The sequence below is a fragment of the Rhopilema esculentum genome, chromosome 5 (genome assembly GCF_057945365.1).
Source record: "Rhopilema esculentum isolate cy_ngs chromosome 5, ASM5794536v1, whole genome shotgun sequence".
Taxonomy (NCBI): domain Eukaryota; kingdom Metazoa; phylum Cnidaria; class Scyphozoa; order Rhizostomeae; family Rhizostomatidae; genus Rhopilema; species Rhopilema esculentum.
In genome coordinates this window covers 9047246-9074206 of record NC_142819.1, presented here as the reverse complement: position 1 = coordinate 9074206, position 26961 = coordinate 9047246, and the positions used below count along the sequence as shown (strand labels likewise).

Sequence of the window (26961 nt, the reverse complement as noted above, 5' to 3'; positions counted from 1 at the left end):
TTTCATGACCCCGGACCTGCAAAAAAGTTCCAAAAATTGAAAATATTTCAAAATTTTTTTTTTCCTCGAAGCAACTGAGAAGGTCTTAATTTACGTTTCGAACACCATTTCGGATAGTTTTGGTGTATTTTTGGCTCAAATACTGGAAATGAGAACTTAGTCATTTTTGAAAAATTTCATGACCTAGGACCTGCAAAAAAGTTCAAAAAATTGAAAATTTTTCAAAATTTTTTTTTCCTCGAAACAACCGAGAAAGTCTTAATTTACGTTACGAACACCATTTCGGGTAGTTTTGGTGAATTTTTGGCTCAAATACTGAAAATGAGGACTTTGTCATTTTTGAAAAATTTCATGAGCCCGGACCTGCAAAAAAGTTCAAAAAATTGAAAATTTTTCAAAATTTTTTTTTTCCTCGAAACAACCAAGAAAGTCTTAATTTACGTTACGAATACCATTTCGGGTAGTTTTGGTGTATTTTTGACTCAAATACTGGAAATGAGGACTTAGTCATTTTTGAAAAATTTCATGACCCCGGACCTGCAAAAAAGTTCAAAAAATTGAAAATTTTTCAAAATTTTTTTTTTCCTCGAAACAACAAAAAAAGTCTTAATTTACGTTACGAACACCAGTTCGGGTAGTTTTGGTGTAATTTTGGCTCAAATACTGGAAATGAGAACTTAGTCATTTTTGAAAAATTTCATGACCGCGGACATGCAAAAAAAATTCAAAAAATTTAAAATTTTTCAAAATTTTTTTTTTCCTCGAAACAACCAAGAAAGTCTTAATTTACGTTAGGAACACCATTTCGGGTAGTTTTGGTGAATTTTTGGCTCATATACTGGAAATGAGGACTTAGTCATTTTTGAAAAATTTCATGACCCCGGACCTGCAAAAAAGTTCAAAAAATTGAAAATTTTTCAAAAAAAACTTTCTACTAGTAACAACCAAGAATGATAAGAAAATACCTTTCTGACATGTTTTGATGACATTTTGCTCAACCTTCAAGTGATATCTGGAAAGTAGTACCTATAAGATAAAGTGATAGATCAAGACCAAGTATCTATAAGATCATAATATCTATCAGATCAAGTGATATCTATAAGATACATTGAATGTTTCAGACTAAATTTTGAAAAAGCTAAAAAAATTGAAAATTTTTCAAAATCTTTTTTCCTCGAAACAACCAGGAAAGTCTTAATTTACGTTACGAACACCATTTCGGCCAGTTTTTGTGTATTTTTGTCTTATATACTGGAAATGAGGACTTAGTCATTTTTGACATGTTTTCATGACATTTGGCTCAACCTTCAAGTGATATCTGGAAAGTAGTACCTATAAGATAAAGTGATAGATCAAGATCACGTATCTATAAGATCATAATAGCTATAAAATCAAGTGATATCTATAACATACATAGAATGTTACAGACTAAAGTTTGAAAAAGCTAAAAGATTTGAAAATTTTTCAAAATCTTTTTTCCTCAAAACAACCAAGAAAGTCTTAATTTACGTTTCGAACACCATTTCGGATAGTTTTGGTGTATTTTTGGCTCAAATACTGGAAATGAGAACTTAGTCATTTTTGAAAAATTTCATGACCCTGGACCTGCAAAAAAGTTCCAAAAATTGAAAATATTTCAAAATTTTTTTTTCCTCAAAACAACCAAGAAAGTCTTAATTTACGTTACGAAGACCATTTCCGGTAGTTTTGGTGTATTTTTGGCTCAAATACTGGAAATGAGGACTTAGTCATTTTTGAAAAATTTCATGACCCCGGACCTGCAAAAAAGTTCAAAAAATTGAAAATTTTTCGAAATTTTTTTTTTCCTCGAAACAACCGAGAAAGTCTTAATTTACGTTACGAACACCATTTCGGGTAGTTTTGGTGTATTTTTGGCTCAAATACTGGAAATGAGAACTTAGTCATTTTTGAAAAATTTCATGACCCCGGACCTGCAAAAAAGTTCAAAAAATTGAAAATTTTTCAAAAAAAATCTTTCTACTAGTAACAACCAAGAATGATAAGAAAATACCTTTCTGACATGTTTTCATGACATTTGGCTCAACCTTCAAGTGATATCTGCAAAGTAGTACCTCTAAGATAAAGTGATAGATCAAGATCAAGTATCTATAAGATCATAATATCTATAAGATCAAATGATATCTATAAGATAGATAGAATGTTTCAGACTAAAGTTTGAAAAAGCTAAAAGATTTGAAAATTTTTCAAAATCTTTTTTCCTCGAAACAACCAAGAAAGTCTTAATTTACGTTTCAAACACCATTTCAGATAGTTTTGGTGTATTTTTGGCTCAAATACTGGAAATGAGAACTTAGTCATTTTTGAAAAATTTCATGACCCCGGACCTGCAAAAAAGTTCAAAAAATTGAAAATTTTTCAAAAAAAATCTTTCTACTAGTAACAACCAAAAATGATAAGAGAATACCTTTCTGACATGTTTTCATGACATTTGGCTCAACCTTCAAGTGATATCTGCAAAGTAGTACCTATAAGATAAAGTGATAGATCAAGATCAAGTATCTATAATATCATAATATCTATAAGATCAAATGATATCTATAAGATAGATAGAATGTTTCAGACTGAAGTTTGAAAAAGCTAAAAGATTTGAAAATTTTTCAAAATCTTTTTTCCTCGAAACAACCAAGAAAGTCTTAATTTACGTTTCGAACACCATTTCCGATAGTTTTGGTGTATTTTTGGCTCAAATACAGGAAAATGAGAACTTAGTCATTTTTGAAAAATTTCCTGACCCCGGACCTGCAAAAAAGTTCAAAAAATTGAAAATTTTTCAAAAAAAATCTTTCTACTAGTAACAACCAAGAATGATAAGAGAATACCTTTCTGACATGTTTTCATGACATTTGGCTCAACCTTCAAGTGATATCTGCAAAGTAGTACCTATAAGATAAAGTGATAGATCAAGATCAAGTATCTATAAGGTCATAATATCTATAAGATCAAATGATATCTATAAGATAGATAGAATGTTTCAGACTGAAGTTTGAAAAAGCTAAAAGATTTGAAAATTTTTCAAAATCTTTTTTCCTCGAAACAACCAAGAAAGTCTTAATTTACGTTTCGAACACCATTTCCGATAGTTTTGGTGTATTTTTGGCTCAAATACAGGAAAATGAGAACTTAGTCATTTTTGAAAAATTTCATGACCCCGGACCTGCAAAAAAGTTCCAAAAATTGAAAATATTTCAAAATTTTTTTTTTCCTCGAAGCAACTGAGAAGGTCTTAATTTACGTTTCGAACACCATTTCGGATAGTTTTGGTGTATTTTTGGCTCAAATACTGGAAATGAGAACTTAGTCATTTTTGAAAAATTTCATGACCTAGGACCTGCAAAAAAGTTCAAAAAATTGAAAATTTTTCAAAATTTTTTTTTCCTCGAAACAACCGAGAAAGTCTTAATTTACGTTACGAACACCATTTCGGGTAGTTTTGGTGTAATTTTGGCTTAAATACTGGAAATGAGAACTTAGTCATTTTTGAAAAATTTCATGACCCCGGATCTGCAAAAAAAATTCAAAAAATTTAAAATTTTTCAAAATTTTTTTTTTCCTCGAAACAACCGAGAAAGTCTTAATTTACGTTAGGAACACCATTTCGGGTAGTTTTGGTGAATTTTTGGCTCATATACTGGAAATGAGGACTTAGTCATTTTTGAAAAATTTCATGACCCCGGACCTGCAAAAAAGTTCAAAAAATTGAAAATTTTTCAAAATTTTTTTTTTCCTCAAAACAACGAAGAAAGTCTTAATTTACGTTACGAACACCAGTTCGGGTAGTTTTGGTGTAATTTTGGCTCAAATACTGGAAATGAGAACTTAGTCATTTTTGAAAAATTTCATGACCCTGGACCTGTAAAAAAATTCAAAAAATTTAAAATTTTTCAAAATTTTTTTTTTCCTCGAAACAACCGAGAAAGTCTTAATTCACGTTACGAACAACATTTTGGGTAGTTTTGGTGAATTTTTGGCTCAAATACTGGAAATGAGGACTTTGTCATATTTGAAAAATTTCATGAGCCCGGACCTGCAAAAAAGTTCAAAAAATTGAAAATTTTTCAAAATCTTTTTTCCTCGAAACAACCAAGAAAGTCTTAATTTACGTTACGAACACCATTTCGGGTAGTTTTGGTGAATTTTTGGCTCATATACTGGAAATGAGGACTTAGTCATTTTTGAAAAATTTCATGACGCCGGACCTGCAAAAAAGTTCAAAAAATTGAAAATTTTTCAAAATTTTTTTTTTCCTCGAAACAACGAAGAAAGTCTTAATTTACGTTACGAACACCAGTTCGGGTAGTTTTGGTGTAATTTTGGCTCAAATACTGGAAATGAGAACTTAGTCATTTTTGAAAAATTTCATGACCCTGGACCTGTAAAAAAATTCAAAAAATTTAAAATTTTTCAAAATTTTTTTTTTCCTCGAAACAACCGAGAAAGTCTTAATTTACGTTACGAACAACATTTCGGGTAGTTTTGGTGAATTTTTGGCTCAAATACTGGAAATGAGGACTTTGTCATTTTTGAAAAATTTCATGAGCCCGGACCTGCAAAAAAGTTCAAAAAATTGAAAATTTTTCAAAATCTTTTTTCCTCGAAACAACCAAGAAAGTCTTAATTTAAGTTTCGAACACCATTTCCGATAGTTTTGGTGTATTTTTGGCTCAAATACAGGAAAATGAGAACTTAGTCATTTTTGAAAAATTTCATGACCCCGGACCTGCAAAAAAGTTCAAAAAATTGAAAATTTTTCGAAATTTTTTTTTCTTCGAAACAACCGAGAAAGTCTTAGTTTTCGTTACGAACACCATTTCGGGTAGTTTTGGTGTAATTTTGGCTCAAATACTGGAAATGAGAACTTAGTCATTTTTGAAAAATTTCATGACCCCGGACCTGCAAAAAAATTCAAAAAATTGAAAATTTTTCAAAATTTTTTTTTTCCTCGAATTAAACGAGAAAGTCTTAATTTACGTTACGAACAACATTTCGGGTAGTTTTGGTGAATTTTTGGCTCAAATACTGGAAATGAGGACTTTGTCATTTTTGAAAAATTTCATGAGCCCGGACCTGTAAAAAAGTTCAAAAAATTGAAAATTTTTCAAAATTTTTTTTTTCCTCGAAACAACCAAGAAAGTCTTAATTTACGTTACGAACACCATTTCGGGTAGTTTTGGTGTATTTTTGGCTCAAATACTGGAAATGAGGACTTAGTCATTTTTGAAAAATTTCATGACCCCGGACCTGCAAAAAAGTTCAAAAAATTGAAAAATTTTCAAAATTTTTTTTTCCTCGAAACAACCGAGAAAGTCTTAATTTACGTTACGAACACCATTTCGGGTAGTTTTGGTGAATTTTTGGCTCAAATACTGGAAATGAGGACTTTGTCATTTTTGAAAAATTTCATGACCCAGGACCTGCAAAAAAGTTCAAAAAATTGAAAATTTTTCAAAATTTTTTTTTTCCTCGAAACAACCAAGAAAGTCTTAATTTACGTTACGAACAACATTTCGGGTAGTTTTGGTGAATTTTTGGCTCAAATACTGGAAATGAGGACTTTGTCATTTTTGAAAAATTTCATGAGCCCGGACCTGCAAAAGAGTTCAAAAAATTGAAAATTTTTCAAAATTTTTTTTTTCCTCGAAACAACCAAGAAAGTCTTAATTTACGTTACGAACACCATTTCGGGTAGTTTTGGTGTATTTTTGGCTCAAATACTGGAACTGAGGACTTAGTCATTTTTGAAAAATTTCATGACCCCGGACCTGCAAAAAAGTTCAAAAAATTGAAAATTTTTCAAAATTTTTTTTTCCTCGAAACAACGAAGAAAGTCTTAATTTACGTTAGGAACACCATTTCGGGTAGTTTTGGTGAATTTTTGGCTCAAATACTGGAAATGAGGACTTAGTCATTTTTGAAAAATTTCATGACCCCGGACCTGCAAAAAAGTTCAAAAAATTGAAAATTTTTCAAAATTTTTTTTTTCCTCGAAACAACGAAGAAAGTCTTAATTTACGTTACGAACACCAGTTCGGGTAGTTTTGGTGTAAATTTGGCTCAAATACTGGATAGGAGAACTTAGTCATTTTTGAAAAATTTCATGACCCTGGACCTGTAAAAAAATTCAAAAAATTTAAAATTTTTCAAAATTTTTTTTTTTCTCGAAACAACCGAGAAAGTCTTAATTTACGTTACGAACAACAATTCGGGTAGTTTTGGTGAATTTTTGGCTCAAATACTGGAAATGAGGACTTTGTCATTTTTGAAAAATTTCATGAGCCCGGACCTGCAAAAAAGTTCAAAAAATTGAAAATTTTTCAAAATCTTTTTTCCTCGAAACAACCAAGAAAGTCTTAATTTACGTTTCGAACACCATTTCCGATAGTTTTGGTGTATTTTTGGCTCAAATACAGGAAAATGAGAACTTAGTCATTTTTGAAAAATTTCATGACCCCGGACCTGCAAAAAAGTTCAAAAAATTGAAAATTTTTGGAAATTTTTTTTTCTTCGAAACAACCGAGAAAGTCTTAGTTTTCGTTACGAACACCATTTCGGGTAGTTTTGGTGTATTTTTGGCTCAAATACTGGAAATGAGAACTTAGTCATTTTTGAAAAATTTCATGACCCCAGACCTGCAAAAAAATTCAAAAAATTTAAAATTTTTCAAAATTTTTTTTTTCCTCGAAACAACCGAGAAAGTTTTAATTTACGTTACGAACACCATTTCGGGTAATTTTGGTGAATTTTTGGCTCAAATACTGGAAATGAGGACTTTGTCATTTTTGAAAAATTTCATGAGCCCGGACCTGCAAAAAAGTTCAAAAAATTGAAAATTTTTCAAAATTTTTTTTTTCCTCGAATTAACCGAGAAAGTCTTAATTTACGTTACGAACAACATTTCGGGTAGTTTTGGTGAATTTTTGGCTCAAATACTGGAAATGAGGACTTTGTCATTTTTGAAAAATTTCATGAGCCCGGACCTGTAAAAAAGTTCAAAAAATTGAAAATTTTTCAAAATTTTTTTTTTCCTCGAAACAACCAAGAAAGTCTTAATTTACGTTACGAACACCATTTCGGGTAGTTTTGGTGTATTTTTGGCTCAAATACTGGAAATGAGGACTTAGTCATTTTTGAAAAATTTCATGACCCCGGACCTGCAAAAAAATTCAAAAAATTTAAAATTTTTCATAATTTTTTTTTTCCTCGAAACAACCGAGAAAGTCTTAATTTACGTTACGAACACCATTTCGCGTAGTTTTGGTGTATTTTTGGCTCAAATACTGGAAATGAGGACTTAGTCATTTTTGAAAAATTTCATGACCCCGGACCTGCAAAAAAGTTCAAAAAATTGAAAATTTTTCAAAATTTTTTTTCCTTGAAACAACCGAGAAAGTCTTAATTTACGTTACGAACACCATTTCGGGTAGTTTTGGTGAATTTTTGGCTCAAATACTGGAAATGAGGACTTTGTCATTTTTGAAAAATTTCATGACCCAGGACCTGCAAAAAAGTTCAAAAAATTGAAAATTTTTCAAAATTTTTTTTTTCCTCGAAACAACCAAGAAAGTCTTAATTTACGTTACGAACAACATTTCGGGTAGTTTTGGTGAATTTTTGGCTCAAATACTGGAAATGAGGACTTTGTCATTTTTGAAAAATTTCATGAGCCCGGACCTGCAAAAGAGTTCAAAAAATTGAAAATTTTTCAAAATTTTTTTTTTCCTCGAAACAACCAAAAAAGTCTTAATTTACGTTACGAACACCATTTCGGGTAGTTTTGGTGTATTTTTGGCTCAAATACTGGAACTGAGGACTTAGTCATTTTTGAAAAATTTCATGACCCCGGACCTGCAAAAAAGTTCAAAAAATTGAAAATTTTTCAAAATTTTTTTTTCCTCGAAACAACGAAGAAAGTCTTAATTTACGTTACGAACACCAGTTCGGGTAGTTTTGGTGTAATTTTGGCTCAAATACTGGAAATGAGGACTTAGTCATTTTTGAAAAATTTCATGACCCCGGACGTGCAAAAAAGTTCAAAAAATTGAAAATTTTTCAAAATTTTTTTTTTCCTCGAAACAACGAAAAAAGTCTTAATTTACGTTACGAACACCATTTCGGGTAGTTTTGGTGAATTTTTGGCTCAAATACTGGAAATGAGGACTTTGTCATTTTTGAAAAATTTCATGACCCAGGACCTGCAAAAAAGTTCAAAAAATTGAAAATTTTTCAAAATTTTTTTTTTCCTCGAAACAACCAAGAAAGTCTTAATTTACGTTACGAACAACATTTCGGGTAGTTTTGGTGAATTTTTGGCTCAAATACTGGAAATGAGAACTTTGTCATTTTTGAAAAATTTCATGAGCCCGGACCTGCAAAAGAGTTCAAAAAATTGAAAATTTTTCAAAATTTTTTTTTTCCTCGAAACAACCAAAAAAGTCTTAATTTACGTTACGAACACCATTTCGGGTAGTTTTGGTGTATTTTTGGCTCAAATACTGGAAATGAGGACTTTGTCATTTTTGAAAAATTTCATGACCCAGGACCTGCAAAAAAGTTCAAAAAATTGAAAATTTTTCAAAATTTTTTTTTTCCTCGAAACAACCAAGAAAGTCTTAATTTACGTTACGAACAACATTTCGGGTAGTTTTGGTGAATTTTTGGCTCAAATACTGGAAATGAGGACTTTGTCATTTTTGAAAAATTTCATGAGCCCGGACCTGCAAAAGAGTTCAAAAAATTGAAAATTTTTCAAAATTTTTTTTTTCCTCGAAACAACCAAGAAAGTCTTAATTTACGTTACGAACACCATTTCGGGTAGTTTTGGTGTATTTTTGGCTCAAATACTGGAACTGAGGACTTAGTCATTTTTGAAAAATTTCATGACCCCGGACCTGCAAAAAAGTTCAAAAAATTGAAAATTTTTCAAAATTTTTTTTTCCTCGAAACAACGAAGAAAGTCTTATTTTACGTTACGAACACCAGTTCGGTTAGTTTTGGTGTAATTTTGGCTCAAATACTGGAAATGAGGACTTAGTCATTTTTGAAAAATTTCATGACCCCGGACCTGCAAAAAAGTTCAAAAAATTGAAAATTTTTCAAAACTTTTTTTTTCCTCGAAACAACGAAAAAAGTCTTAATTTACGTTACGAACACCAGTTCGGGTAGTTTTGGTGTCATTTTGGCTCAAATACTGGAAATGAGAACTTAGTCATTTTTGAAAAATTTCATGACCCCGGACCTGCAAAAAAAATTCAAAAAATTTAAAATTTTTCAAAATTTTTTTTTTCCTCGAAACAACCGAGAAAGTCTTAATTTACGTTAGGAACACCATTTCGGGTAGTTTTGGTGAATTTTTGGCTCAAATACTGGAAATGAGGACTTAGTCATTTTTGAAAAATTTCATGACCCCGGACCTGCAAAAAAGTTCAAAAAATTGAAAATTTTTCAAAATTTTTTTTTTCCTCGAAACAACGAAGAAAGTCTTAATTTACGTTACGAACACCAGTTCGGGTAGTTTTGGTGTAATTTTGGCTCAAATACTGGAAATGAGGACTTTGTCATTTTTGAAAAATTTCATGAGCCCGGACCTGCAAAAAAGTTCAAAAAATTGAAAATTTTTCAAAATCTTTTTTCCTCGAAACAACCAAGAAAGTCTTAATTTACGTTTCGAACACCATTTCCGATAGTTTTGGTGTATTTTTGGCTCAAATACAGGAAAATGAGAACTTAGTCATTTTTGAAAAATTTCATGACCCCGGACCTGGAAAAAAGTTCAAAAAATTGAAAATTTTTCGAAATTTTTTTTTCTTCGAAACAACCGAGAAAGTCTTAGTTTTCGTTACGAACACCATTTCGGGTAGTTTTGGTGTAATTTTGGCTCAAATACTGGAAATGAGAACTTAGTCATTTTTGAAAAATTTCATGACCCCGGACCTGCAAAAAATTCAAAAAATTTAAAATTTTTCAAAATTTTTTTTTTCCTCGAAACAACCGAGAAAGTTTTAATTTACGTTACGAACACCATTTCGGGTAATTTTGGTGAATTTTTGGCTCAAATACTGGAAATGAGGACTTTGTCATTTTTGAAAAATTTCATGAGCCCGGACCTGCAAAAAAGTTCAAAAAATTGAAAATTTTTCAAAATTTTTTTTTTCCTCGAATTAACCGAGAGAGTCTTAATTTACGTTACGAACAACATTTCGGGTAGTTTTGGTGAATTTTTGGCTCAAATACTGGAAATGAGGACTTTGTCATTTTTGAAAAATTTCATGAGCCCGGACCTGTAAAAAAGTTCAAAAAATTGAAAATTTTTCAAAATTTTTTTTTTCCTCGAAACAACCAAGAAAGTCTTAATTTACGATACGAACACCATTTCGGGTAGTTTTGGTGTATTTTTGGCTCAAATACTGGAAATGAGGACTTAGTCATTTTTGAAAAATTTCATGACCCCGGACCTGCAAAAAAGTTCAAAAAATTGAAAATTTTTCAAAATTTTTTTTTCCTCGAAACAACGAAAAAAGTCTTAATTTACGTTACGAACACCAGTTCGGGTAGTTTTGGTGTAATTTTGGCTCAAATACTGGAAATGAGAACTTAGTCATTTTTGAAAAATTTCATGACCCCGGACCTGCAAAAAAATTCAAAAAATATAAAATTTTTCATAATTTTTTTTTTCCTCGAAACAACCGAGAAAGTCTTAATTTACGTTACGAACAACATTTCGGGTAGTTTTGGTGCATTTTTGGCTCAAATACTGGAAATGAGGACTTTGTCATTTTTGAAAAATTTCATCAGCCCGGACCTGCAAAAAAGTTCAAAAAATTGAAAATTTTTCAAAATTTTTTTTTTCCTCGAAACAACCAAGAAAGTCTTAATTTACGTTACGAACACCATTTCGGGTAGTTTTGGTGTATTTTTGGCTCAAATACTGGAAATGAGGACTTAGTCATTTTTGAAAAATTTCTTGACCCCGGACCTGCAAAAAAATTCAAAAAATTTAAAATTTTTCCAAATTTTTTTTTTCCTCGAAACAACCGAGAAAGTCTTAATTTACGTTACAAACACCATTTCGGGTAGTTTTGGTGAATATTTGGCTGAAATACTGGAAATGAGGACTTAGTCATTTTTGAAAAATTTCATGACCCCGGACCTGCAAAAAAGTTCAAAAAATTGGAAAATTTTCAAAAAAATCTTTCTACTAGTAACAACCAAGAATGATAAGAAAATACCTTTCTGACATGTTTTCATGACATTTCGCTCAACCTTCAAGTGATATCTGGAAAGTAGTGCCTATCAGATAAAGTGATAGATCAAGATCAAGTATCTATAAGATCATAATATCTATAAAATCAAGTGATATCTATAAGATACATAGAATGTTTCAGACTAAAGTTTGAAAAAGCTAAAAGAGTTGAAAATTTTTCAAAATCTTTTTTCCTCGAAACAACCAAGAAAGTCTTAATTTACGTTACGAACACCATTTCGGGTAGTTTTGGTGTATTTTTGGCTCAAATACTGGAAATGAGGACTTAGTCATTTTTGAAAAATTTCATGACCCCGGACCTGCAAAAAAGTTCAAAAAATTTAAAATTTTTCAAAATTTTTGTTTTCCTCGAAACAACCGAGAAAGTCTTAATTTACGTTACGAACACCATTTCGGGTAGTTTTGGTGAATTTTTGGCTCAAATACTGGAAATGAGGACTTAATCATTTTTGAAAAATTTCATGACCCCGGACCTGCAAAAAAGTTCAAAAAATTGAAAATTTTTCAAAATTTTTTTTTTCCTCGAAACAACAGAGAAAGTCTTAATTTACGTTACGAACACCATTTCGGGTAGTTTTGGTGAATTTTTGGCTCAAATACTGGAAATGAGGACTTAGTCATTTTTGAAAAATTTCATGACCCCGGACCTGCAAAAAAGTTCAAAAAATTGGAAAATTTTCAAAAAAATCTTTCTACTAGTAACAACCAAGAATGATAAGAAAATACCTTTCTGACATGTTTTCATGACATTTCGCTCAACCTTCAAGTGATATCTGGAAAGTAGTGCCTATCAGATAAAGTGATAGATCAAGATCAAGTATCTATAAGATCATAATATCTATAAAATCAAGTGATATCTATAAGATACATAGAATGTTTCAGACTAAAGTTTGAAAAAGCTAAAAGAGTTGAAAATTTTTCAAAATCTTTTTTCCTCGAAACAACCAAGAAAGTCTTAATTTACGTTACGAACACCATTTCGGGTAGTTTTGGTGTATTTTTGGCTCAAATACTGGAAATGAGGACTTAGTCATTTTTGAAAAATTTCATGACCCCGGACCTGCAAAAAAGTTCAAAAAATTTAAAATTTTTCAAAATTTTTGTTTTCCTCGAAACAACCGAGAAAGTCTTAATTTACGTTACGAACACCATTTCGGGTAGTTTTGGTGAATTTTTGGCTCAAATACTGGAAATGAGGACTTAATCATTTTTGAAAAATTTCATGACCCCGGACCTGCAAAAAAGTTCAAAAAATTGAAAATTTTTCAAAATTTTTTTTTTCCTCGAAACAACCGAGAAAGTCTTAATTTACGTTACGAACACCATTTCGGGTAGTTTTGGTGAATTTTTGGCTCAAATACTGGAAATGAGGACTTAATCATTTTTGAAAAATTTCATGACCCCGGACCTGCAAAAAAGTTCAAAAAATTGAAAATTTTTCAAAATTTTTTTTTTCCTCGAAACAACAGAGAAAGTCTTAATTTACGTTACGAACACCATTTCGGGTAGTTTTGGTGAATTTTTGGCTCAAATACTGGAAATGAGGACTTAGTCATTTTTGAAAAATTTCATGACCCCGGACCTGCAAAAAAGTTCAAAAAATTGGAAAATTTTCAAAAAAATCTTTCTACTAGTAACAACCAAGAATGATAAGAAAATACCTTTCTGACATGTTTTCATGACATTTCGCTCAACCTTCAAGTGATATCTGGAAAGTAGTGCCTATCAGATAAAGTGATAGATCAAGATCAAGTATCTATAAGATCATAATATCTATAAAATCAAGTGATATCTATAAGATACATAGAATGTTTCAGACTAAAGTTTGAAAAAGCTAAAAGAGTTGAAAATTTTTCAAAATCTTTTTTCCTCGAAACAACCAAGAAAGTCTTAATTTACGTTACGAACACCATTTCGGGTAGTTTTGGTGTATTTTTGGCTCAAATACTGGAAATGAGGACTTAGTCATTTTTGAAAAATTTCATGACCCCGGACCTGCAAAAAAGTTCAAAAAATTTAAAATTTTTCAAAATTTTTGTTTTCCTCGAAACAACCGAGAAAGTCTTAATTTACGTTACGAACACCATTTCGGGTAGTTTTGGTGAATTTTTGGCTCAAATACTGGAAATGAGGACTTAATCATTTTTGAAAAATTTCATGACCCCGGACCTGCAAAAAAGTTCAAAAAATTGAAAATTTTTCAAAATTTTTTTTTTCCTCGAAACAACCGAGAAAGTCTTAATTTACGTTACGAACAACATTTCGGGTAGTTTTGGTGCATTTTTGGCTCAAATACTGGAAATGAGGACTTTGTCATTTTTGAAAAATTTCATCAGCCCGGACCTGCAAAAAAGTTCAAAAAATTGAAAATTTTTCAAAATTTTTTTTTTCCTCGAAACAACCAAGAAAGTCTTAATTTACGTTACGAACACCATTTCGGGTAGTTTTGGTGTATTTTTGGCTCAAATACTGGAAATGAGGACTTAGTCATTTTTGAAAAATTTCTTGACCCCGGACCTGCAAAAAAATTCAAAAAATTTAAAATTTTTCCAAATTTTTTTTTTCCTCGAAACAACCGAGAAAGTCTTAATTTACGTTACAAACACCATTTCGGGTAGTTTTGGTGAATATTTGGCTGAAATACTGGAAATGAGGACTTAGTCATTTTTGAAAAATTTCATGACCCCGGACCTGCAAAAAAGTTCAAAAAATTGGAAAATTTTCAAAAAAATCTTTCTACTAGTAACAACCAAGAATGATAAGAAAATACCTTTCTGACATGTTTTCATGACATTTCGCTCAACCTTCAAGTGATATCTGGAAAGTAGTGCCTATCAGATAAAGTGATAGATCAAGATCAAGTATCTATAAGATCATAATATCTATAAAATCAAGTGATATCTATAAGATACATAGAATGTTTCAGACTAAAGTTTGAAAAAGCTAAAAGAGTTGAAAATTTTTCAAAATCTTTTTTCCTCGAAACAACCAAGAAAGTCTTAATTTACGTTACGAACACCATTTCGGGTAGTTTTGGTGTATTTTTGGCTCAAATACTGGAAATGAGGACTTAGTCATTTTTGAAAAATTTCATGACCCCGGACCTGCAAAAAAGTTCAAAAAATTTAAAATTTTTCAAAATTTTTGTTTTCCTCGAAACAACCGAGAAAGTCTTAATTTACGTTACGAACACCATTTCGGGTAGTTTTGGTGAATTTTTGGCTCAAATACTGGAAATGAGGACTTAATCATTTTTGAAAAATTTCATGACCCCGGACCTGCAAAAAAGTTCAAAAAATTGAAAATTTTTCAAAATTTTTTTTTTCCTCGAAACAACAGAGAAAGTCTTAATTTACGTTACGAACACCATTTCGGGTAGTTTTGGTGAATTTTTGGCTCAAATACTGGAAATGAGGACTTAGTCATTTTTGAAAAATTTCATGACCCCGGACCTGCAAAAAAGTTCAAAAAATTGGAAAATTTTCAAAAAAATCTTTCTACTAGTAACAACCAAGAATGATAAGAAAATACCTTTCTGACATGTTTTCATGACATTTCGCTCAACCTTCAAGTGATATCTGGAAAGTAGTGCCTATCAGATAAAGTGATAGATCAAGATCAAGTATCTATAAGATCATAATATCTATAAAATCAAGTGATATCTATAAGATACATAGAATGTTTCAGACTAAAGTTTGAAAAAGCTAAAAGAGTTGAAAATTTTTCAAAATCTTTTTTCCTCGAAACAACCAAGAAAGTCTTAATTTACGTTACGAACACCATTTCGGGTAGTTTTGGTGTATTTTTGGCTCAAATACTGGAAATGAGGACTTAGTCATTTTTGAAAAATTTCATGACCCCGGACCTGCAAAAAAGTTCAAAAAATTTAAAATTTTTCAAAATTTTTGTTTTCCTCGAAACAACCGAGAAAGTCTTAATTTACGTTACGAACACCATTTCGGGTAGTTTTGGTGAATTTTTGGCTCAAATACTGGAAATGAGGACTTAATCATTTTTGAAAAATTTCATGACCCCGGACCTGCAAAAAAGTTCAAAAAATTGAAAATTTTTCAAAATTTTTTTTTTCCTCGAAACAACCGAGAAAGTCTTAATTTACGTTACGAACACCATTTCGGGTAGTTTTGGTGAATTTTTGGCTCAAATACTGGAAATGAGGACTTAATCATTTTTGAAAAAATTCATGACCCCGGACCTGCAAAAAAATTCAAAAAATTTAAAATTTTTCAAAATTTTTTTTTTCCTCGAAACAACCAAGAAAGTCTTAATTTACGTTACGAATACCATTTCGAGTAGTTTTGGTGAATTTTTGGCTCAAATACTGGAAATGAGGACTTAGTCATTTTTGAAAAATTTCATGACCCCGGACCTGCAAAAAAGTTCAAAAAATTGAAAATTTTTTAAAAAAAATCTTTCCACTAGTAACAACCAAGAATGATGAGAAAATACCTTTCTGACATGTTTTCATGACATTTCGCTCAACCTTCAAGTGATATCTGGAAAGTAGTACCTATCAGATAAAGTGATAGATCAAGATCAAGTATCTATAAGATCATAATATCTATAAAATCAAGTGACATCTATAAGATACATAGAATGTTTCAGACTAAAGTTTGAAAAAGCTAAAAGAGTTGACAATTTTTCAAAATCTTTTTTCCTCGAAACAACCAAGAAAGTCTTAATTTACGTTACGAACACCATTTCGGGTAGTTTTGGTGTATTTTTGGCTCAAATACTGGAAATGAGGACTTAGTCATTTTTGAAAAATTTCATGAGCCCGGACCTGCAAAAAAGTTCAAAAAATTTAAAATTTTTCAAAATTTTTGTTTTCCTCGAAACAACCGAGAAAGTCTTAATTTACGTTACGAACACCAATTCGGGTAGTTTTGGTGAATTTTTGGCTCAAATACTGGAAATGAGGACTTTGTCATTTTTGAAAAATTTCATGACCCAGGACCTGCAAAAAAGTTCAAAAAATTGAAAATTTTTCAAAATTTTTTTTTTCCTCGAAACAACCGAGAAAGTCTTAATTTACGTTACGAACACCATTTCGGCTAGTTTTGGTGTATTTTTGGCCCAAATACTGGAAATGAGGACTTTGCCATTTTTGAAAAATTTAATGACCCCGGACCTGCAAAAAAGTTCAAAAAATTGAAAATTTTTCAAAATTTTTTTTCTCCTCGAAACAACCAAGAAAGTCTTAATTTACGTTACGAATACCATTTCGGCTAGTTTTGGTGTATTTTTGGCCCAAATACTGGAAATGAGGATTTAGTCATTTTTGAAAAATTTCATGAGCCCAGACCTGCAAAAAAGATCAAAAAATTGAAAATTTTTCAAAATTTTTTTTTCCTCGAAACTACCAAGAAAGTCTTAATTTACGTTACAAACACCATTTCAGGTAGTTTTGGTGTATTTTTGGCTCAAATACTAGAAATGAGGACTTAGTCATTTTTGAAAAATTACATGACCCCGGACCTGCAAAAAAGTTCAAAAAATTGAAAATTTTTCAAAATTTTTTTTTCCTCGAAACTACCAAGAAAGTCTTAATTTACGTTACAAACACCATATCGGGTAGTTTTGGTGTATTTTTGGCTCAAATACTAGAAATGAGGACTTAGTCATTTTTGAAAAATTACATGACCCCGGACCTGCAAAAAAGTTCAAAAAATTAAAAATTTTTAAAAATTTTTTTTTTCCTCTAAACAACCAAGAAAGTCTTAATTTACGTTTCGAACACCATTTCACGTAGTTTTGGTGTATTTTTGGCTCAAATACTGGAAATGAGGACTTTGTCATTTTTGAAAAATTTCATGACCCCGGACCTGCAAAAAAATTCAAAAAATTGAAAATTTTTCAAAATTTTTTTTTTCCTCGAAACAACCGAGAAAGTCTTAATTTACGTTACGAACACCATTTCGGGTAGTTTTGGTGTATTTTTGGCTCAAATACTGGAAATGAGAACTTAGTCATTTTGAAAAATTTCATGACCCCGGACCTGCAAAAAAGTTCAAAAAATTGAGAATTTTTCAAAATTTTTTTTTTCCTCGAAACAACCGAGAAAGTCTTAATTTACGTTAGGAACACCATTTCGGGTAGTTTTGGTGAATTTTTGGCTCAAATACTGGAAATGAGGACTTTGTCATTTTTGAAAAATTTCATGACCCCGGACCTGCAAAAAAGTTCAAAAAATTGAAAATTTTTCAAAATTTTTTTTTTCCTCGAAACAACCAAGAAAGTCTTAATTTACGTTACGAACACCATTTCGGGTAGTTTTGGTGTATTTTTGGCTCAAATACTGGAAATGAGGACTTAGTCATTTTTGAAAAATTTCATGACCCCGGACCTGCAAAAAAGTTCAAAAAATTGAAAATTTTTCAAAAAAAATCTTTCTACTAGTAACAACCAAGAATGATAAGAAAATACCTTTCTGAATTGTTTTCATGACATTTGGCTCAACTTTCAAGTGATATCTGGAATGTAGTACCTATATGATAAAGTGATAGATCAAGATCAAGTATCTATAAGATCATAATATCTATAAAATCAAGTGATATCTATAAGATACATAGAATGTTTCAGACTAAAGTTTGAAAAAGCTAAAAGAATTGAAAATTTTTCAAAATTTTTTTTTTCCTCGAAACAACCAAGAAAGTCTTAATTTACGTTACGAACACCATTTCGGGTAGTTTTGGTGTATTTTTGGCTCAAATACTGGAAATGAGGACTTTGTCATTTTTGAAAAATTTCATGACCCCGGACCTGCAAAAAAGTTCAAAAAATTGAAAATTTTTCAAAATTTTTTTTTTCCTCGAAACAACCAAGAAAGTCTTAATTTACGTTACGAACACCATTTCGGGTAGTTTTGGTGTATTTTTGGCTCAAATACTGAAAATGAGGACTTAGTCATTTTTGAAAAATTTCATGACCCTGGACCTGCAAAAAAGTTCAAAAAAATTGAAAATTTTTCAAAATTTTTTTTTCCTCGAAACAACCGAGAAAGTCTTAATTTGCGTTACAAACACCATTACGGGTAGTTTTGGTGAATTTTTGGCTCAAATACTGGAAATGAGGACTTAGTCATTTTTGAAAAATTTCATGACCCCGGACCTGCAAAAAAGTTCAAAAAATTGAAAATTTTTCAAAAAAAATCTTTCTACTAGTAACAACCAAGAATGATAAGAAAATACCTTTCTGAATTGTTTTCATGACATTTGGCTCAACTTTCAAGTGATATCTGGAATGTAGTACCTATATGATAAAGTGATAGATCAAGATCAAGTATCTATAAGATCATAATATCTATAAAATCAAGTGATATCTATAAGATACATAGAATGTTTCAGACTAAAGTTTGAAAAAGCTAAAAGAATTGAAAATTTTTCAAAATTTTTTTTTCCTCGAAACAACCAAGAAAGTCTTAATTTGCGTTACAAACACCATTACGGGTAGTTTTGGTGAATTTTTGGCTCAAATACTGGAAATGAGGACTTAGTCATTTTTGAAAAATTTCATGACCCCGGACCTGCAAAAAAGTTCAAAAATTGAAAATATTTCAAAATTTTTTTTTTCCTCGAAACAATCTAGAAAGTCTTAATTTACATTACGAACACCATTTCGGATAGTTTTGGTGTATTTTTGGCTCAAATACTGGAAATGAGAACTTAGTCATTTTTGAAAAATTTCATGACCCCGGACCTGCAAAAAAGTTCAAAAAATTGAGAATTTTTCAAAATTTTTTTTTTCCTCGAAACAACCAAGAAAGTCTTAATTTACGTTACGAACACCATTTCGGGTAGTTTCGGTGAATTTTTGGCTCAAATACTGGAAATGAGGACTTAGTCATTTTTGAAAAATTTCATGACCCCGGACCTGCAAAAAAGTTCAAAAAATTGAAAATTTTTCAAAATTTTGTTTTTTCCTCGAAACAACGAAGAAAATCTTAATTTACGTTACGAACACCAGTTCGGGTAGTTTTGGTGTATTTTTGGCTCAAATACTGGAAATGAGAACTTAGTCATTTTTGAAAAATTTCATGACCCCGGACCTGCAAAAAAATTCAAAAAAATGAAAATTTTTCAAAAAATTTTTTTTCCTCGAAACAACCGAGAAATTCTTAATTTACGTTACGAACACCAATTCGGGTAGTTTTGGTGAATTTTTGGCTCAAATACTGGAAATAAGGACTAAGTCATTTCTGAAAAATTTCATCACCCCGGACCTGCAAAAAAATTCAAAAAATTGAAAATTTTTCAAAATTTTTTTTTTCCACGAAACAACCGAGGAAGTCTTAATTTACGTTACGAACACCATTTCGGGTAGTTTTGGTGAATTTTTGGCTCAAATACTGGAAATGAGGACTTAGTCATTTTTGAAAAATTTCATGACCCCGGACCTGCAAAAAAGTTCAAAAAATTGAAAATGTTTCAAAATTTGTTTTTTCCACGAAACAACCGACAAAGTCTTAATTTACGTTAGGAACACCATTTCGGGTAGTTTTGGTGAATTTTTGGCTCAAATACTGGAAATGAGGACTTTCTCATTTTTGAAAAATTTCATGACCCGGACCTGCAAAAAAGTTCAAAAAATTGAAAATTTTTCAAAATTTTTTTTTTCCTCTAAACAACCAAGAAAGTCTTAATATACGTTACGAACACCATTTCGGGTAGTTTTGGTGTATTTTTGGCTCAAATACTGGAAATGAGGACTTAGTCATTTTTGAAAAATTTCATGACCCCGGACTTGCAAAAAAGTTCAAAAAATTGAAAATTTTTCAAAATTTTTTTTTCCTCAAAGCAACCGAGAAAGTCTTAATTTACGTTACAAACACCATTTCGGGTAGTTGTGGTGAATTTTTGGCTCAAATACCGGAAATGAGGACTTAGTCATTTTTGAAAAATTTCATGACCCCGGACCTGCAAAAAAGTTCAAAAAATTGAAAATTTTTCAAAAAAAATCTTTCTACTAGTAACAACCAAGAATGATAAGAAAATACCTTTCTGAATTGTTTTCATGACATTTGGCTCAACTTTCAAGTGATATCTGGAATGTAGTACCTATATGATAAAGTGATAGATCAAGATCAAGTATCTATAAGATCATAATATCTATAAAATCAAGTGATATCTATAAGATACATAGAATGTTTCAGACTAAAGTTTGAAAAAGCTAAAAGAATTGAAAATTTTTCAAAATTTTTTTTTTCCTCGAAACAACCAAGAAAGTCTTAATTTGCGTTACAAACACCATTACGGGTAGTTTTGGTGAATTTTTGGCCCAAATACTGGAAATGAGGACTTAGTCATTTTTGAAAAATTTCATGACCCCGGACCTGCAAAAAAGTTCAAAAATTGAAAATATTTCAAAATTTTTTTTTTCCTCGAAACAATCTAGAAAGTCTTAATTTACATTACGAACACCATTTCGGATAGTTTTGGTGTATTTTTGGCTCAAATACTGGAAATGAGAACTTAGTCATTTTTGAAAAATTTCATGACCCCGGACCTGCAAAAAAGTTCAAAAAATTGAGAATTTTTCAAAATTTTTTTTTTCCTCGAAACAACCAAGAAAGTCTTAATTTACGTTACGAACACCATTTCGGGTAGTTTCGGTGAATTTTTGGCTCAAATACTGGAAATGAGGACTTAGTCATTTTTGAAAAATTTCATGACCCCGGACCTGCAAAAAAGTTCAAAAAATTGAAAATTTTTCAAAATTTTGTTTTTTCCTCGAAACAACGAAGAAAATCTTAATTTACGTTACGAACACCAGTTCGGGTAGTTTTGGTGTATTTTTGGCTCAAATACTGGAAATGAGAACTTAGTCATTTTTGAAAAATTTCATGACCCCGGACCTGCAAAAAAATTCAAAAAAATGAAAATTTTTCAAAAAATTTTTTTTCCTCGAAACAACCGAGAAATTCTTAATTTACGTTACGAACACCAATTCGGGTAGTTTTGGTGAATTTTTGGCTCAAATACTGGAAATAAGGACTAAGTCATTTTTGAAAAATTTCATCACCCCGGACCTGCAAAAAAGTTCAAAAAATTGAAAATTTTTCAAAATTTTTTTTTTCCACGAAACAACCGAGGAAGTCTTAATTTACGTTACGAACACCATTTCGGGTAGTTTTGGTGAATTTTTGGCTCAAATACTGGAAATGAGGACTTAGTCATTTTTGAAAAATTTCATGACCCCGGACTTGCAAAAAAGTTCAAAAAATTGAAAATTTTTCAAAATTTTTTTTTCCTCAAAGCAACCGAGAAAGTCTTGATTTACGTTACAAACACCATTTCGGGTAGTTGTGGTGAATTTTTGGCTCAAATACTGGAAATGAGGACTTAGTCATTTTTGAAAAATTTCATGACCCCGGATCTGCAAAAAATTCAAAAAATTGAAAATTTTTCAAAATTTTTTTTTCCTCGAAACAATGGAGAAAGTCTTAATTTACATTACGAACACCATTTCGGGTAGTTTTGGTGTATTTTTGGCTCAAATACTAGAAATGAGGACTTAGTCATTTTTGAAAAATTTCATGACCCCGGACCTGCAAAAAATTTCAAAGAATTGAAAATTTTTCAAAATTTTTTTTTTCCTCTAAACAACCAAGAAAGTCTTAATATACGCTACGAACACCATTTCGGGTAGTTTTGGTGTATTTTTGGCTCAAATACTGGAAATGAGGACTTAGTCATTTTTGAAAAATTTCATGACCCTGGACCTGCAAAATAGTTAAACAAATTGAAAATTTTTCAAAATTTTTTTTTCATTGAAACAACCAACGTAGTCTTAATTTACGTTTCGAACACCATTTCGGGTAGTTTTGGTGAATTTTTGGCTCAAATACTGGAAATGAGGACTTAGTCATTTTTGAAAAATTTCATGACCCCGGATCTGCAAAAAAGTTAAAAAAACTGAAAATTTTTCAAAATTTTTTTTTCCTCGAAACAACCGAGAGAGTCTTAATTTCATTACGAACACCATTTCGGGTAGTTTTGGTTGTTATTTTGGCTCAAATACTGGAAATGAGGACTTAGTCATTTTTGAAAAATTTCATGACCCCGGACCTGCAAAAAATTTCAAAGAATTGAAAATTTTTCAAAATTTTTTTTTTCCTCTAAACAACCAAGAAAGTCTTAATATACGTTACGAACACCATTTCGGGTAGTTTTGGTGTATTTTTGGCTCAAATACTGGAAATGAGGACTTAGTCATTTTTGAAAAATTTCATGACCCCGGACCTGCAAAAAAGTTCAAAAAATTGAAAATTTTTCAAAATTTTTTTTTTCCACGAAACAACCGAGGAAGTCTTAATTTACGTTTCGAACACCATTTCGGGTAGTTTTGGTGAATTTTTGGCTCAAATACTGGAAATGAGGACTTAGTCATTTTTGAAAAATTTCATGACCCCGGACCTGCAAAAAAGTTCAAAGAATTGAAAATTTTTCAAAATTTTTTTTTTCCTCTAAACAACCAAGAAAGTCTTAATATACGTTACGAACACCATTTCGGGTAGTTTTGGTGTATTTTTGGCTCAAATACTGGAAATGAGGACTTAGTCATTTTTGAAAAATTTCATTACCCCGGACCTGCAAAAAAGTTCAAAAAATTGAAAATTTTTCAAAATTTTGTTTTTTCCTCGAAACAACGAAGAAAATCTTAATTTACGTTACGAACACCAGTTCGGGTAGTTTTGGTGAATTTTTGGCTCAAATACTGGAAATGAGAACTTAGTCATTTTTGAAAAAATTCATGACCCTGGACCTGCAAAAAAGTTCAAAAAATTGAAAATTTTTCAAAATTTTTTTTTTCCTCGAAACAACCGAGGAAGTCTTAATTTACGTTACGAACACCATTTCGGGTAGTTTTGGAAAATTTATGCTCAAATACTGGAAATGAGAACTTAGTCATTTTTGAAAAATTTCATGACCCTGGACCTGCAAAAAAGTTCAAAAAATTGAAAATTTTTCAAAATTTTTTTTTTCCTCGAAACAACCGAGGAAGTCTTAATTTACGTTACGAACACCATTTCGGGTAGTTTTGGAAAATTTATGCTCAAATACTGGAAATGAGGACTTAGTCATTTTTGAAAAATTTCATGACCCCGGACCTGCAAAAAAGTTCAAAAAATTGAAAATTTTTCAAAATTTTTTTTTTCCACGAAACAACCGAGGAAGTCTTAATTTACGTTACAAACACCATTTCGGGTAGTTTTGGTGAATTTTTGGCTCAAATACTGGAAATGAGGACTTAGTCATTTTTGAAAAATTTCATGACCGCGGACCTGCAAAAAAGTTCAAAAAATTGAAAATTTTTCAAAATTTTTTTTTTTCTCGAAACAACCGAGAAAGTCTTAATTTACGTTACAAACACCATTTCGGGTAGTTTTGGTAAATTTTTGGCTCAAATACTGGAAATGAGGACTTAGTCATTTTTGAAAAATTTCATTACCCCGGACCTGCAAAAATGTTCAAAAAATTGAAAATTTTTCAAAATTTTGTTTTTTCCTCGAAACAACGAAGAAAATCTTAATTTACGTTACGAACACCAGTTCGGGTAGTTTTGGTTTATTTTTGGCTCAAATACTGGAAATGAGAACTTAGTCATTTTTGAAAAATTTCATGACCCTGGACCTGCAAAAAAATTCAAAAAATTGAAAATTTTTCAAAATTTTTTTTTTCCTCGAAACAACCGAGGAAGTCTTAATTTACGTTACGAACACCATTTCGGGTAGTTTTGGTGAATTTTTGGCTCAAATACTGGAAATGAGGACTTAGTCATTTTTGAAAAATTTCATGACCCCGGACCTGCAAAAAAGTTCAAAAAATTGAAAATTTTTCAAAATTTTTTTTTTCCACGAAACAACCGAGGAAGTCTTAATTTACGTTTCGAACACCATTTCGGGTAGTTTTGGTGAATTTTTGGCTCAAATACTGGAAATAAGGACTTTGTCATTTTTGAAAAATTTCATGACCCCAGACCTGCAAAAAAGTTCAAAAAATTGAGAATTTTTCAAAATTTTCTTTTTCCTCGAAACAACCAAGAAAGTCTTAATTTACGTTACGAACACCATTTCGGGTAGTTTTGGTGAATTTTTGGCTCAAATACTAGAAATGAGGACTTAGTCATTTTTGAAAAATTTCATGACCCCGGATCTGCAAAAAAGTTCAAAAAATTGAAAATTTTTCAAAATTTTTTTTTCCTAGAAACAACCGAGAAAGTCTTAATTTACGTTACAAACACCATTTCGGGTAGTTTTGGTGAATTTTTGGCTCAAATACTGGAAATGAGGACTTAGTCATTTTTGAAGAATTTCATGACCCCAGACCTGCAAAAAAGTTCAAAAAATTGAAAATTTTTCAAAATTTTTTTTTTCTCGAAACAATCGAGAAAGTCTTAATTTACATTACGAACACTATTTCGGGTAGTTTTGGTGTATTTTTGGCTCAAATACTAGAAATGAGGACTTAGTCATTTTTGAAAAATTTCATGACCCCGGACCTTCAAAAAAGTTCAAAAAATTGAAAATTTTTCAAAATTTTTTTTTTCCTCGAAACAACCGAGAAAGTCTTAATTTACGTTACAAACACCATTTCGGGTAGTTTTGGTGAATTTTTGGCTCAAATACTAGAAATGAGGACTTAGTCATTTTTGAAAAATTTCATGACCCCGGACCTGCAAAAAAGTTCAAAAAATTGAAAATTTTTCAAAATTTTTTTTTTCCTCGAAACAACCGAGAAAGTCTTAATTTACGTTACGAACACCATTTCGGGTAGTTTTGGTGAATTTTTGGCTCAAATACAGGAAATGAGGACTTTGTCATTTTTGAAAAATTTCATGACCCCGGACCTGCAAAAAAATTCAAAAAATTGAAAATTTTTCAAAATTTTTTTTTTCCTCGAAACAGAAAGTCTTAATTTACGTTACGAACACCATTTCGGGTAGTTTTGGTGAATTTTTGGCTCAAATACTGGAAATGAGGACTTTGTCATTTTTGAAAAATTTCATGACCCCGGACCTGCAAAAAAGTTCAAAAAATTGAAAATTTTCAAAATTTTTTTTTTCCTCGAAACAACCAAGAAAGTCTTAATTTACGTTACGAACACCATTTCGGGTAGTTTTGGTGTATTTTTGGCTCAAATACTGGAAATGAGGACTTAGTCATTTTTGAAAAATTTCATGACCCTGGACCTGCAAAAAAGTTCAAAAAATTGAAAATTTTTCAAAAAAAATCTTTCTACTAGTAACAACCAAGAATGATAAGAAAATACCTTTCTGACATGTTTTCATGACATTTCGCTCAACCTTCAAGTGATATCTGGAAAGTAGTACCTATCAGATAAAGTGATAGATCAAGATCAAGTATCTATAAGATCATAATATCTATAATATCAAGTGATATCTATAAGATACAGAATGTTTCAGACTAAAGTTTGAAAAAGCTAAAAGATTTGAAAATTTTTCAAAGTCTTTTTTCCTCGAAACAACCAAGAAAGTCTTAATTTACGTTTCGAACACCATTTCGGATAGTTTTGGTGTATTGTTTGCTCAAATACTGGAAATGAGGACTTAGTCATTTTTGAAAAATTTCATGACCCCGGACCTGCAAAAAAGTTCAAAAACTTGAAAATTTTTCAAAATTTTTTTTTTCCTCGAAACAACCGAGAAAGTCTTAATTTACGTTACAAACACCATTTCGGGTAGTTTTGGTGAATTTTTGGCTCAAATACTAGAAATGAGGACTTAGTCATTTTTGAAAAATTTCATGACCCCGGACCTGCAAAAAAGTTCAAAAAATTGAAAATTTTTCAAAATTTTTTTTTTCCTCGAAACAACCAAGAAAGTCTTAATTTACGTTACGAACACCATTTCGGGTAGTTTTTGTGTATTTTTGGCTCAAATACTGGAAATGAGGACTTAGTCATTTTTGAAAAATTTCATGACCCTGGACCTGCAAAAAAGTTCAAAAAATTGAAAATTTTTCAAAATTTTTTTTTTCCTCGAAACAACCAAGAAAGTCTTAATTTTCGTTACGAACACCATTTCGGATAGTTTCGGTGAATTTTTGGCTCAAATACTGGAAATGAGGACTTAGTCATTTTTGAAAAATTTCATGACGCCGGACCTGCAAAAAAGTTCAAAAAATTTTTCAAAATTTTGTTTTTTCCTCGAAACAAAGAAGAAAATCTTAATTTACGTTACGAACACCAGTTCGGGTAGTTTTGGTGTATTTTTGGCTCAAATACTGGAAATGAGAACTTAGTCATTTTTGAAAAATTTCATGACCCCTGACCTGCAAAAAAGTTCAAAAAATTGAAAATGTTTCAAAATTTTTTTTTTCCACGAAAAAACCGAGAAAGTCTTAATTTACGTTAGGAACACCATTTCGGGTAGTTTTGGTGAATTTTTGGCTCAAATACTGGAAATGATGACTTTCTCATTTTTGAAAAATTTTATGACCGTGGACCTGCAAAAAAGTTCAAAAAATTGAAAATTTTTCAAAATTTTTTTTTTTCTCGAAACAACCGAGAAAGTCTTAATTTACGTTACAAACACCATTTCGGGTAGTTTTGGTGAATTTTTGGCTCAAATACTGGAAATGAGGACTTAGTCATTTTTGAAAAATTTCATGACCCCGGACCTGC

The 26961-nt window shown here is 30.9% G+C and overlaps 2 long non-coding RNA genes across 8 annotated transcripts in view; both read right to left on the bottom strand.

The window, feature by feature from the left end:
• LOC135689451 (uncharacterized) overlaps positions 1-26961 on the bottom strand; it is a 293016-nt gene that overhangs the window by 53396 nt on the left and 212659 nt on the right. For 2 of the 7 annotated variants that reach the window (XR_016145332.1, XR_016145335.1), the window contains exons 1-2: positions 2033-2095; positions 966-1026 (exon numbers count right to left, since the gene is read on the bottom strand). The exons of 3 other annotated variants lie outside the window; for them this stretch is intronic. This is a non-coding gene — a long non-coding RNA (uncharacterized LOC135689451). Of the gene's footprint in view, positions 1-965; positions 1029-2032; positions 2096-26961 lie in introns of those variants that run through there. 2 more of the 7 variants (XR_016145331.1, XR_016145334.1) reach the window with 2 other exon arrangements.
• On the bottom strand, positions 14828-25656 carry LOC148960260 (uncharacterized). The gene is made up of 3 exons (XR_016143793.1): positions 25588-25656; positions 15767-15827; positions 14828-14891 (listed from the first exon to the last, which is right to left on the bottom strand). It is a non-coding gene; the product is annotated as an uncharacterized LOC148960260 (long non-coding RNA).